The following is a 13,043-nucleotide window of genomic DNA, read 5'->3' as shown; positions in this document are numbered from 1 at the left end:
TTCTACAGTACATAGTTTCTCAAATATTGATCATGCTCACCTTTTCCAAACAGAAAAGGGGCACTTTTTGGGTTATGCCAGCTTCATTACATACCCTCTATGAAAGAAAAGAACCTGAAAAATCACTTATTTCAAGAGCATCACATCTTTTAGCAAGCCACCCATATTGTTCTTACTTGTCTAGATCATTGTATATCATAAAAGGAGACTATATTCAAACTTAATGTTATGATTATCAATAATCTTTTGTTTCAAGAGACTTCATGATAACAGGGAGATGATGAAATCAACAGACCATTCCCTCATTCCTCCACCATGAAGATTATTATAAAATTTACTCAGAATACTGATGACTACAGAAAGATCATGAAACAATCTTGTATCATGTGAGCTATCCAGGGTGCTGAAATACTTGTTAACCTTTTGTAACGGACATGTATACACTATAAAAGCATCCCTATACCTCTGACCTTTGAATAAGCCTACAGGATAGTGTGCTTTAATGATTATCAATATAGCTGCCACCAATTTCTTAAAATTCCCATAAACACACAAGACTCACTCTGATCAACAGTTAAGATTTTTTTTTAAGTAAATGAGTGGTGTTTCAGGGACAGGAAAAAGGGAGGAACCTGTTTCAAACATATCGACAAAACAAAAAACCAAACCAAACCAAAAACAAAACTTCAAATGCTCATCTCACACCAAAGATATCTTATTGTTGGCTTTCACTTCTTGTTGTTGTGCATTTATGCTCCTAATCAGTTGGCGGAGTTAGAGATGTACTTTGCCATTCCATGGCCACTTAAAGCAATCATGTACTGTCAAGTCAATTCTGACTTCTGGCAGTCCTTTCTAGAGTTTTTAAGATAGAGAATACCACATTCTCTGGCCCCAGGGGCATCCTGGGACTGTGTAGCTTGGCCATGGTCACTTAGATGGACGTTGATACCTACTTCGCATTTGATCATTGTTAGTGCATATCTCCCACCCTAATCTCCCAAAAGTTTGTTTCACACACATATTTAGTGCTGATATATTTTTATTTCTTTTTTAAAACTTCTACAGTGCTGTTCATATAAATAATATTAGGGTAATTTAGAAATGTGCACTAGACCAATGAATGGCTATATATAATTATAAGAAGGTAAATTTGATATAATGTAGTGTACATCCTTTGGAACCCCAAGGGCTAACTTAAATTACTTACTTTATTTTTATTTACCTCGAATGCAGGTACTCACCAGCAGCAATTCCAATGAAGAGTCATTTATTCTTATTCTAAGTGATTTCCAAAGGTGCAACAGTGCTCAACTGTTGCAACAAACTTAGAAAACAATCCCATGACCCCTTAAAGGCTGATAGGTTTATTACAGCATGAATTTTAGTTCATGAAAATTCATGCTATAAGAAATGTGTTAGTCTTTAAAGTCCCACAGGTCAATTTATGCTTTTAAACATTCTAAAATGATTCTTTTTTTTTTTAAATGAGTCACTCTCATACAAGACTATGGTATAAGAGCACCATAAAAACATTCCATCTAACACTGGGTGGAAACAGAAACCTCTCACATTCTGGAAGGGCAAAAGCTGGTACCGAAGTTAATATTTTGTGCATTCTGTTAATAGAATGTGCAAAGTAACAGAAAGGTCAGACCTCCTATCCAATTAAGTAGATCAGTCATCACACATCAATCTCATCATTACACAGATGCAAAAACAGCAGTAGTAGTTTATAGATATTTGCTGCTGCTTCCAACATCTAAACCAACACATCAACTCAACTACTGCATTTATTCTCCGATAAACTGAATTGATCTCAGTCTTTGCCACAACTAAACTAGAAAGGAATGCCACTGAACTAGAGTTTAAGCATTAGGTCTTAGCTTCATAGAGTCTACAGCTCAATGGTTCAGAATCAGCACATGCTTCATACAGAGCATGGCAAGAGAAGGATGGCCGTCCAAGTATCTGCAGCTCCCACTGGCTTATCCAGCACAGTCAAACATGGAGGGATGTTGGCAGTGGTGCTTTAACAACTTTTGAAGGACCATTCCTTCAAATTCCTTCAAATGTAGCCCCCAGTCCTTGCTAGCAGATGCTTTTAAATGTTGCTCGAGAACTCCAAGAATTATCGCTGGCCATAGGAAGCAATATTAGCTTGGAGGACCAATGTAAATTATGTGGTCAGGGATACAAATCCAGTTGCTAATTGTTAACTTATATCCTGGAAGCACAGTTCCTTTATTGACCAAGGGCATTTTAACAGAGCATTTTATTCTATGTTTTACTGGTGTTTTTAATATTGTTTTTATTATGAGTTTTCAAAGGACTGAAAGTTGTTCAATGCTTTTAAAATAATAATTAATAATTTATTATTTGACTTTTAACCTTGTTTCTTTAAAAGGATGTAAACTGCCCTGGATCATTTGGGAGAAAGCTGACATATAAATATTTTAAATAAATAAATAAATAAATAAATAAATAAATAAATAAATAAATAAATAAATCAATCAATCAATCAATCAATCAATCAATCAATCAATCAATCAATCAATCAATCAATCAATCAATCAATCAATCAATCAATCATTCCATATTTGCATTTTTGGGGGTTAAGGACACACAAATACATTTAGACTATAAGGTGATGATTTGTGCATGAATTGGCTGTGTGTGAATTGGCATGAATTTGTGCATGAATTGGCACAAATGCATTCTGGATAGGATCAGAGCAACACTCTCCCCCCTCCCCAAAATCACATGTCTTTTCCTAAGATCAGACATTTAAAAGAGGTTCCACAGCTGAGTTTACCTCTGGTGATCTCTGACACAAACAGAGCCCTATCTACAGTCACAAAGACATTGCATGAGGTAGATGACTAAAAATTAAGGGGAAAGACGTAATCAACATAGTGAAACCAGAAAGAGAGCATTCTATTTAAAAGAGTCAAATTGCCTTAATTTCTTATCAAAAATGAATTCTCAGAATCTTTTATTGTTAACATTCTGTTAGTAAGCCCATCATGGATTTTAATTCAAGCAGATGCTGTTGACATCTGATGTACAATCAACAAGAACTTCCTACAAGGATAACTGTACAATGTAAGCTTTTATATTTGCTGGCAAGCTATCAAAAGACTGCTTAGGGAACATATAGTGGCTCATGATTCAAGCAGGGGGGCACATTTCCCCCAGACTTGGAGTGAAACGTCCTCCTGATTGGACCATGAAGGGCAGAGTTTATCAGATTCCAATGTGTGATCTATCAAGCATTGGCAGCATGTCCTGCACAACTACGATACAATCTTAAAACCAGAGCACAGAAGTATCACTTTTTGGAGTACAACTCCCTGGACCTTCCAGCCAGTATGAATAGTGGCTGTGTTGATTGGAAGATTCTGACAGTTATATTCATAAAGGTAACTTTTCCAAGCTCAAATTAAGATGGCTTTAAATAACGCATCAAGGCTTATTTGAGTGAGTTGAGTGGACTGTGATCCATCAGTAGTTGTAGAAATTCTCCAAGAACAAACAGATCTACCTGATTATTTAATGAGGGTACTGTTTTTCCTGATGTGATAACTCTAAACACACTTGCTTGGCTATAAATTCATTCACAGCAGCATGAGACGGATACCACTATACTATGTCCTTCCCATAGGCATAGTGTTGGATTATTGTGGGAAACAGGATGATGGACTAGATAGCCCACCCGTCTGATCCAGTAGTACTTATATGTTCTCCTGCCTGATAAATAAACAAAGGGACACTTTTAAAATAATTGAAGACAGAGGACAAACACAGGACAAATTAGAAGAGGCTATGAGAGATTCACAGAAAGGAACAATTTACCTGGAATGGCCTGTGAAAGATGCTCTTCATTAAATTCCTCAGATATCATAGCCTTTTAACAAATGTACTTAAGTTCTGTTATGGTAACCTGACCTAAGTTTTTAACAATAACCACGTTGGCTACCCATCCTGTCTATCTATTCCTGAATATCAACAGCATTCTGTAGGTTGCAAACCTACTGTTAAGTAAGAACATGTCTACATGACACAGTGATAATTATAACAGCTAGAGAGTGCTTTAATTGCCATGGCTGCATGCTACAGAGCCCTGGGATCTGTAGTTTGAAATACATACTGTACCATTCTCTGCAGGTATGCACCAGAACTCTGTAATTGTGAATTCTAGGGACCTCTTCAAACTACAAATCCTAGAAGTCCAATAAGATGTAACCGTGGCAGTTAAGATTGTATGAAAGTATAGATATACTCTATGGCCTATTAAACTTACTATAACATGCTTCCAGGTTTTACCAAGGGAATGTAAGCTAAGGTAATGTGACAGTGCTCAGCTGTAAAAACCAAGAGTGCCTTTCACCACCTTTGGCTGGTACCTAAGCAGTAACCTAATCTCAGGAAAGCAGACCTTGCCTTAATTATGTGTACCCTAGTTATATCCAGGCACTGATGGTTTGCGTGGAGTTCAAATTACAAAGGACGATTGCACTTATATGACACAAACCTGCCCATGTTTTAAGATCAAATTTCACAGCCTGACTGACTGGGCTCTCACCAAGATCAATACACATGGGCTACAAATGGAGACTTCTCTGTAGTGGCCCCTAAACTATCAAATTTTTGCTTCTGAGATACATGGATGGCTCCACGTGAACTCACATTTGTGACTGGTTTTAAAACTCTTCCCTGTTTTTTTTATATGACAGTTTTTATGGTATTTCCTGTTATGGATATTTTTAAACTCAATTTTAATGACACTGATTCTTAAAAGTATCTTTTGTATTGTTTGTATACCATAAGCCACCATGGGAAGACAATGCTTTTGAAAGACAGCGAAGAATTGGTTTTAATAAACAAATAATTGACAGAAGATTCTAAGGTTTACTTAGATTCTAAGGTTTCTTAGATTTATGAACATGGGTTGTGAATGTTTAGGAGTTCATGACTTTACTAAGAATAAAAATTGAATAGTATTGGGTTTCAAATTGTGTGATGGGAAACTCTGAAGCTTTGGTAGTCAGGTCAGAAGACTGTCATAGATTCCTCCATGTGAAAAATCTGAAAACAAGGAGCAGCAGACAGGCATCCTCTGACATAATTTCCCTCCAGGACCAATCTTCTTCCTTTGCAGAATGTGGCTATAGCAGAACATCACTGAAAGATGGCAGAGTTTTAGATCTTAGCTGCATCTCTCAAGGCCAAGTCAAAGCTCAGATTGAACAGTATTTATATATACCTCAGGACACCTACCATCATATAGTGTGATCCGCAAGTGGTTTGCAGCAGCCTTAAATGGGTAGCACCTGCAGTCCTGCCACTGTAAACATGTTTAATACCCAATAAAACCAGGGCTTCCTGAAGCATATTCATGACAAGACAGTGTCCCAGGGTCTTGCTTGGGAACCACTGTCCTAGAATATATTCTAGATGCCTGTACAGTACGTTGAGGTTCCTCAGCAGAGGAGTTGTGCTGGAAATTATTCCCTCAGTGTAGATACAGTAGTTTGAATATCATTGCTGTAGGGATGCTGAGGACAACATGAAGATGAAATCTGATAAGCCACAGGGCCTCGTTGTACTATGGCATACCGTTAACATAACCATTTCTTCTTTGTCTCTCTGGCCATGCCATTGGACTATATTTTTCATTCCAGCAACGTAAGATGTGATGGTGGTTTGGAGCAGAAACCCCCTATGTAATCTCTTCTTCGCTGCAGAAAAGACCCCCCTAATGACTGTATGGATAGAATTTACTCAGGGTGAAAATTAGGACAAATGTTCAAAAAACAAAAGCAGACAAAAATTTCCATCTACTATTTGTTGAAGGTAAGCAAAAGAGAAAACCGCTACTGTCACTAGCCAAGCAGCTGTAATTTTCTTGACCCAATGTTAAGGAAAACAGTCCTTGACCTAATAGTCTAATATTTTAGTGGTTCAACCAGTCATCTGCTCGTTTGCAGTTATGCAAATGGCATAATTTTTAGAAGTGAATTGCCATAAATTAAGAAATCTCTGTGTACATTATCTGTTGCACACCAAGCTGCACAACTCAGTATGCAACAGATAATGTCTATGGAGATTTCTTAACTCACAGCAATTCAAATATAAAATTTACACTGTTTGCATAAATGTGCAAATGGATTTCAGCCACTCTTTGATTAGATTTTTTTTATTTACTGTGCTGTTTTTATCTGCTCTTACTTGTATATACTATTGTATATATTTGCTTTGTATTGCAGATATATATTACTGTATTTTTCGCACCATAAGACGCACTTTCCCCCCACAAAACAGGGGGGTGGAAAGTCTGTGCGTCTTATGGAGCAAAGAAAACAAATTATATTTTCCTGTTTTCTTCTCCTAAAAAATTGGTGCGTCTTATGGAAAGGTGTGTCTTACGGAGTGAAAAATACGGTACTTCTAGGTCCCTTGAGTGTTTAGTGCAGAAAGGCATCATGTCTTTAAATACATCAACCAAGCAATCCCATGATTGTCTCTTGTTGCACTGAAACCAATCAATCTATATTCCTGCCTATACATATTGTGATAACCGCTTCCAAAAGTATTCTGGAAAAATGACAGTGAATTCATTCAGGCAACTAATTTATACTAGTTTGGGCATTCCGGGAGTTTTAGTAAAAATTAGCTTATCCAAACTCTGATCTAATTCTGCATAAGGAAGAGCTGTAGCTTAGTGGCTGAGGACATGCTTTACACATGCAAAAGATTCCAGGATTAAAGTCTGGTGAAATCTCCAGGTACCATGATGCTTCAAACAAAAGCCTTCCGGAGTCACTGTTAGCACTGACTGCTCTGAACTAGAAAGAAGATGAGTCTGCCGTGGCATACAGCTGCTTCTGAATGCATCACACTGGTCAATATCTTCAGCAGTACAGGAAGCTGATATGAGTTCTTAGAGAAAAAGAAATGGCTTTAGGATGAAATATGTTGCAGACATCCACAAACAGGTTCTGTGTACAAAGAACACTGGACTTCTGAAACTAATTATCTTGAAACAATTGATTCATCAGTAGTTGCATTGTTCTCACTGTTGGATTATCTAACATTTAAAATCCAAGTGAGAATTGATCTGATATAGAACTTTACAGTAGTGGTTGGTGCCCATTGCGATTGTGTATGTTGATTCCAGTTTACGGTGATGATAGAAGCATCTCCAAGATATGCAAGGTAGCTAAGAAATGGTTTTACCAGTGTGATCTCCCAGTGAATTTTCAGGGTTATGCAGAGATTTGAATCCAGGTCTCCTGAGCCCCAGTCCAACACTCTTACCACGACACTGCACTAATTCTCTACCATTATGACTGGTGGAGTGAAAAACACAAGGGATGAAAACCATCTCAGAGTGTGAGGCTGGAAGTGACCCTGACCTTCTGACTCTTGTCTTAGAAACAAAGTAGGCTGGCAGGGAGTGTCCAGCTTAAAGCAATTTCTGGGCAATTTTACAATTTAATTATGCAGCCTACACATTCCCATTCCGCCACAAGCTGGGTACTCAATTTAACAACCTCAGAAGAATAGAAGGCTGAGTCAACCCCGAGCCATCTACTTGAGCTCTTTGGATCAAACTCAGGTCATGAACAGAGTCTTGATTGCAGTATTGCAGTGTTTACCTACTGCACCACAAGGCTCCTTCAAACTACCACAAGCCTGGTACCAAATGTTTAAAATAAAACAGCATAACTTTTTGAAATAGTTTGAATTGTGATGTATAAATGCTGATGATTATTGATTTTGCTTTGTGTATTAATTTCTGAAGGTTTGGGGGTAAACTGAATGATCATATTCATAATTTTCAACATTTGCTGGTCTAATAAAAGGATCTGTATTTCTGGATAGCTTCTGAAAACTCTTTTGTTTCATACAAAAGGAACATGAAATCATCTGGGTGCTAGTGACTTGCTAAAGGCAATCAATAGACACAAGGACTTCAAACCACATTGTGCCATTGTGGCTTAGCTTTAGTGCCATGTTGGATGCAGAAGAGCACAGATCTGGATTAGGTTGCCACTAGCATCATACTTTGAATGGTATCTGTGTCACACTAACACTTTTCCATGAGTGCTGGAGTACTTTAAACATCTACTCCCATGTCCAGCCAAAATGATCATAGAATCATAGAATAATGAAGTTGGAAATCATCTGGCCTATAAGGCCATCAAGTCCAACCCCCTGCTTGATGCAGGAATACAATTTTTTCTTGAATGCCTCCAGTGTTGGAGCACTCACCACCTCTCGAGGTAAGTGGTTCCCTTGCCATACTGCTCTAATGTAATAGCAACGGAGAATGCTAACATGCTAGTATCAGAACAAGCCTGAACATTAGCCAGAATTTACATGAGGTAATTGCTTCAGGCAGGAAATACTGTGGAGTGAGGCATTCATGGGAAGTGTTGAATGGTAGAATTGCTTGTACACATTCCTCAAGCTAGTTTGCTACTCTTTCAACTTGTGGAACATGCTATTTTATTGCCTGTGTTGAAGTAAGAGTCAAATACCAGTCTGGTTGGTTCTTTTATGCAAGATATTAGGAAGAAGGAATATGTAGTCCTTTGCTCCAGGAAGCAAATGTCTAACTATAGGAAGTGTCTGGGGTTGAAGCCATCAATTAAAAATGGAATGAGATGTAAGAGGAAATACTGCAACAGCATTATTGGGTGGCCTGGCCTGGCAGCATTTCATAAGCAGTCAGAAGGGGTTCTTCATCTTATAGGCCCCCAACAGAAGCTGTTGTTGTATTTGTTATAATTTCTTGGTATAAAATATTCCATCTATTCATTCTTCCTTCCTACTCATGCCTCAGAAGCCATGCTCTCAGTCATAATCTGCACCATTTGTGGCTCATGACTTGAGGAGAGAGTCTACAAGTCACCCCGGCCTGCACTGATTTCTGTGGTGGGAGAGATGTTTCACTTGTATCCTGTCTTTTCCTCATTGTGTTTTTTGAAATAACCTCTCTTTCTTCAAAGTCTCAAGAGCTGAAGAAAAGACAGGGCTGTTAAATGAACACGGTTTTGTGCTAGCATGAGGCTGTAGAAGGCTGTGTTCCAAAGTATAGCTACCAGAATGTGGCTCATGATGGACCCATTAAATTTTAATATGGGTCCTGGAATGAAGCAGAACCCAAATATAAACAGAAAGCTATATAACCAAGGTTCTACAGATTAGTTTCTTGTGCTCCAAAGAGTTACTGGGGGACAGGGCTAGCCCTACCATTTTGCTTAAGGATACAACCATTTCAAGGAGCAAATTCTGAGAATCATGAGAAAAGGGCAAATTAGTTTAATACTTTTGTATCTTCATTTCCAGGGGGATGGAGAAAGGTGTTTTCAGGATCCTGCCCTCCCTCAGGCATGTAAATAATTTGGTTGGCCTTTGGTGCTGTACAATTGTGATGGGCAGCAGTTGATCTGCCTCAGGCAGCAAAATGCCTTGGACCAGTCCTTCTTCCTGCTCTTAAATTAAAAATGGCTTGACAGCCATAAACATAATGCATCTGGGAAAAAAGGTAAATACTTCCTTAGTAATTGTCTAACAATATTCCGTCTGGTGCAAGATATATGCAAGGAGGAAGAATGGATGCTCATGTTACCTACCTTTGTTGGATATTTCCAGGTGCCAACACTGTAGTAAAATTTGTATATATTAACTGATCTATTTGCACTGTGCCATAAAAGTTAAGGAAAAGATTTACTATATTATTCACTTCATGTTGTAAAATGTGTTTATTTCTTCCTGTATTATTTGTGTTTGCACTTTACATGTGAAAGATAAAATCTAGACATTTTGCTCAGCTCTGGGGAAACTCCAGGAAAATAATTAAGACTCTTCTTGTGAATGTGTGCCCCATGCTGTGAAATAGGAACTGTAGGATTCACTATAAAAGAAAACGTTTGTGCAAGAAGATTGATGATTCAAAGATGACACAAGAGATACGAGGTAGAACATCAAAATGTTGTTTGGACTTGGGTATCTTTCCACTGGATGCCATTTGCTGGGTGGTGTCCTATAAATGTTTTTGTTAAATAGCAGAATACCTTGTATTATGACCACTACTGCCCACTGTCACTATTTGATTGTGCTCTTCTTCTTTTATTACACAGCAATTACTCCTAGTTTCCTTTCCAAAACCATGTCTTCCAAATCATTTGTCAGATTGAATTGCGTCCATTCTTCTCTGGGCAGATAGATATAGAATCACAGAATAAAGAAGTTGGAAGGGGCCTATAAGGCCATCAAGTCCAACCCACTGCTCAATGCAGGAATCCAAATCAAAGGATATCTGCCAGGTGATTATCTACCTCCAAAGGTAACTGGTTCCATTGTTGTACTGTTCTAACACTTAGGAAGATTTTCCTGATACGATGTACGTGACTATGTTTTTGCAGAAAATTCCCTTATTTAATCATATGTTTTTGGTTCCATGTCTACTTCATCACCACAACTCAGTCACTCCATGAAAAATAACATAAACGATATCCACCCATTTCCTCCTCAATATGGCAATTTGGTATAGTTGTGCATATGTGAGCCTAAAGCACTGAAATGAAGTCACACATTGCTTCCTTTTCCAAGCGGTCATCTACTCAGTGTTGGATTGGCCGAAAACATCATGATATTGTCCCTTTATGGCTTCCTTTGAATTGATTCCCAAGAAGCAAAACAACCAATTCATTTGAGAGTCAGAATTATGTAACTATGGATAAGGTAAAGATGTATTGCCTAGAGCAGAAGTCACTGAGAATTCAGAGAGTTTCATAAAACCTAGACCTTGTTGTTCTCTTTGAATATGCAGCTGAGCCACACTTGGCAAAGAAAAAAGAAGACATTCAGGAGGTCGGAGATGATGATAAACGCAAGCAACAATAGTTCTTAATCTATGGCAGCAAGCTTTCTGAAGGAACTGCATGGTAACTTACCTGGTGCAATAATGTGGACAGAGGACAGCACGATAAACTTAATTATTTTTCTACTGTCCACTAAGCAATCCAAAGGCAGAGGTTAACACTGTGGGATGTGAATACTCTAATAACAATCACGTTGATTGCTAATTAAAAGACATTGAGACTTGGCCTCCATGCCTTCATTTTAGGACAAAAAGACAAGGCAAACATAAGGACACTTAGTAAAAGATGAGGGTATACTCACATTGCAACCAAAAATGCATTCAGTAGTTTTTAAGTCAAGAATGCAAGCCACACATCTGCAGGTTAAGAATAATATGAACATCCCCAAAAGACTGAAAGTCTAGACTACAACTTTTGATATCACAGCACCCTTGGGACACCAACTGTTCCACTACAATGTTGGCTTTTATCATTAGAGATAATGGTGGTACTCCTGCATTCTGGACTACCACAATAACTTTAAGTCCCATTCACCTTCAGCTGTCTTGACTCCCTCTCAGGCACAAACTGCAATAGTATACCTTTTTAGGTGGATGGTATCACTTAATGACTTCACTATGCCAGTTCTCCACGCTTTACTGCACATGTAGTTCTGTTCTTGCAGTTCTGCAGTTCATTTTACTCAGAATTCTAATGAAGCAGCTATGAGTAGACCCAAATCTTTGAGTTGGGTCATGGAAGGTAAAGAGCATGAAATAGGCTGCAGGATGAAGGCACCAGAGACAATTGTACAACTTTATTTTTCCTTAGTTTAAATCACATTCTCCATAGGCAAATAGTCAATAATTTAGGTTCTCCTCAAGCTCTCTGCCTAAGGTACACTATGCTCCAAAGTATGTCTACAGTTGCTTAGATGGTTGAACAGGACTTGCAGCTTTGATGGCCTAGATTAGAGTTGACTTTCCCACACAACAGAGACATTGTTAGATTAGCATTTTCCTTCCCGACAGCCGTTTTCAAATTAATCATAAATCAAAACGTTTCCAGAAACAGAATTAAACAGAAATAGAAACCATCAATTGGTATACTCCTTTTTTTTTTCCCCCAAGGAAAGCATGTACTGAAGAGAACCAGAAATGTATGTCAAAAGATCAGTGTGCCCTTTCTCTATGGCCCATTGGCCTCATTCAGGAGTAATGAAGGATGCCAAAGAGAAGGGGGACAATTCACAATCTCTCCCCCAATAAATCTGTCTCTCACATTTTATCCTCGTTTCCCAGATAAGTTTGAAATTGTAAATTCTCTTTTCTTTTTCTTGCAGTCACCACTATAGGGGAGGGGGGATTACTGTGTATAAAGATTTCCCTCTACAGGTGGTTGGGGACCGTGGCAGTTTTTCACTCCAGCATGAGAAGACTTCTGGAGCTTTGACTTCCTCTCTTTTCCCCCCTAGACTTGCTTATTGGTTAGTTTGTACCCTACCCCAAGGATCTGCCATCTTATCCCAGGGGTGGAAAGCTCTTATACCAGGAGTTCCTGTCTTCTCCTTTCATTTTTGCCCTGATTCTGCAGCACTCCACTTATCTTTTTATAAGAGCCACATTTGGTACCCTTGGTACTGGGAATGTTTCTAGGATGGGGGTAGCTGTGGTAGGTTGTTGGAGCAAGAACAACAAAGACTAACAAATTTTATCTGGCAGAAGGTGTCATGGACTGCTGATGTATGTGATGAAGCGGGCTGCATTCCATGAAGGCTTGTGCTAGATCAAACTTGTTCCCCTTTAAGGTGCCACTAGACTGTGTTATAAGAAAAGTAAGTTTGCGCTGGTGTGGTAAAGATCTGTCACAAATGGCTGGAAACTCCACACAGGCATTTTCCCTCTATGGATTTTAGTTTGAGACATATTTTCCTAAGGTGGGGAGCTTTATCTTCCTAAGGTGAGATGCCTCCCCTCCAGCTTTTGATCCCTTCTCTTGTCAAAAACCATCACAAGTACTGAAAACACAACCCATGACAATTTAGAGAACTCTCTCCCCCCATTTCTTGAAAGGGAGGGTTTGCTGGCCAATGCATTGAGCAGCTTTCCAAAAGGCAGGCAGCAACAGCAAATCAGTAGAGTCTGCTCTTTGCAAAAGCATCCAGCAACT

The 13,043-nt window shown here is 38.6% G+C and overlaps 1 protein-coding gene across 4 annotated transcripts in view; it reads right to left on the bottom strand.

Annotated features, from left to right (window-relative positions):
* The window catches only part of LOC144587873 (uncharacterized), a 133,768-nt gene that overhangs the window by 120,255 nt on the left and 470 nt on the right, over positions 1-13,043 (bottom strand). The window lies entirely within an intron of this gene.

Source organism: Pogona vitticeps, chromosome 1 (assembly GCF_051106095.1).
Source record: "Pogona vitticeps strain Pit_001003342236 chromosome 1, PviZW2.1, whole genome shotgun sequence".
NCBI classification, from domain to species: Eukaryota; Metazoa; Chordata; class Lepidosauria; order Squamata; family Agamidae; genus Pogona; species Pogona vitticeps.
The sequence above is the reverse complement of the archived record's forward strand: the minus strand, read 5'-3'. Positions and strand labels throughout refer to the sequence as shown.